Source organism: Austrofundulus limnaeus, unplaced genomic scaffold, assembly GCF_001266775.1.
Source record: "Austrofundulus limnaeus strain Quisiro unplaced genomic scaffold, Austrofundulus_limnaeus-1.0 Scaffold157, whole genome shotgun sequence".
Classification (NCBI taxonomy): domain Eukaryota; kingdom Metazoa; phylum Chordata; class Actinopteri; order Cyprinodontiformes; family Rivulidae; genus Austrofundulus; species Austrofundulus limnaeus.
Window position 1 is genome coordinate 329295 of NW_013952559.1, and position 2158 is coordinate 331452.

Genomic DNA, 2158 nt, shown 5'->3' on the forward strand with positions numbered 1-2158 from the left:
ATATATATATATGCATGAAGAAGACATTCTGACACATTACTAGTGCTTGTAAGCATTTCTATTTCCCTTGTTTAAATTACCTTACAGTGTAGACATAAATTTCTTATACAGTCTTATTATACTTCGTCTTACCGTATTTAGCAGGTTTGGATCCAGCTGTACCAAAACCTGAGTCACAACAGATAAGATAAGAATTTAATACTATGGTCATAAAGCAAATTAAGATTTTTATACATAGGAAAAGGCCAATTAAAGTGGGAACCCAAGTTTGTGCTTTTTCAAACACTTTTTTTTTTTTTACAAAGAATGAAGTCAGCAAAATTTAATCTGATTTGTAAAGAATGAAAAATGTTGCCACAGTTTACTGACTTCACTCTGTGGTGAACGAAAACAGTGATTTAAATCTTTATTTGTTTGCTCCTAACTTGACCAAAGTTAGATGTATTTAGATTGTTAATGTCTGACTCTTTGGCTCATCATGACACAGAAACTATGACTTGGAAAAAAACAACAACATGCTTTCAGCATGTACAAGACTTCTGCAAGTTGGAATGGAACTTGTGTTTTTGTAARATGTGCCCAGTATTCTCATGTTGGTCATTTACTTTTACTTTTTTGGCCTAAAATAAATGTAGGCTAATGTACTGGGGGGGAAAAAAGACAAACGAACAACATAATTTGTGGGCTTATTATTGTAAAACTAAATTAATAATCTGGTTATTATTCGTTTTCTTTTTGGGTTTCATAGAACAGTTTTAGCTGTAATAAACTAAGTAGATTATTCTTTTTAAATAATCCTGACAACATTTGAGAAAACTAACCTTGTCCTGCTGTTCCAGTTCCAAAGCCTCCTGGTCCATAGCCGACTAATAAACAAACATGAGACAAAATATAGTTAGAATTATACTTCCAAACTGCCCAAAATAAATATCTGCAGTGTGTACTTCTGGAAGAAGAGAAAAATATAGAAAAATCAGGATTTTCWTTTTAAATAAGGACTCACCGCCTCGTCCTGCTCCACCTCCAAGTGCTCCACCTTGACCTTCACAAGTGATTATCATTTAAAAATAAGCTTTTACTGGACTTTTGAGCAAACGTTCATGTTTTTAATGAAAACACAACTTTCATACCATATTTAGCAGCTTTTGATCCAGGTCCATAACCTGTTAATAGCAGAGAAAATATTTGTGATATTTAGCATGAAATTATTTAGTTTATCTGAAGTTTGGAGAAAAGTGTTCCATGAAAATTAAAATTCTACTCTTAACCTGTACCATATGCAGTCCCTGGTCCTGTACCAAAACCTCCACCTGGTCCATAACCAGCTCCAGGTCCATATCCTCCTCCAACACCAATAGGAAGTCCTAGGAGGGAAATGGTTTGTAAGTTTATCTCTGATTAAAAAGACGGATATAAAATGTCACTCAAATAAAAATGAAATATCAGCATTTAACAAAAAACAAATAAAATGACTGACAATCTTTTTATTCTTTGATACGTCAAAGTTTTATCCTGTCTCTGTTTGTTTTTTAAACCCGGAGACAAATCTATTTTTTCTTTTATTACCTCCTCCAGGTCCAAAGCCACCAGGTCCACCTCCTGTTCCCACACCAGAACCAGGAGTCCCTGCTGTCCCAAACCCTGCTCCGGGTCCACCACCTGTCGTCAGTCCAACACCTCTTCCAGGAAGTCCTCCACCTATTCCAAGTCCAGAACCAGTGCCGGTTCCACCACCAAATCCTCCTACACCTTCAAAGAAAACAAACTGTTCGTTTATAAAAGAAAAAAAAGAATTCCCTGAAAATTCATCTTAACAGATATTAGATAAACATTTGATAACAATAATTTACCCATAATAAAAAGCCTTATGTTATTATTATTTATTGGTTTAAACTATAAAGGTACAGATGGTGTGAGTATTAGAGGATGTATTGTCTTACCATATTTGCGTGCTTTAGCACCTGCATAACCTGTAAACACATTACAGTTTTTAATGCATTAAAAGTTGAAGCAAATATCTGTATTCAGATGTTCTTAAAATAAAGATTTTTTTGTGCTTTACAGTTTACCTCCAAAGCCAGTTCCTGCACCACCTGGTCCGACTCCACCTGGTCCATAGCCAGTTCCTGCACCACCTGGCCCAACTCCACCTGGTCCA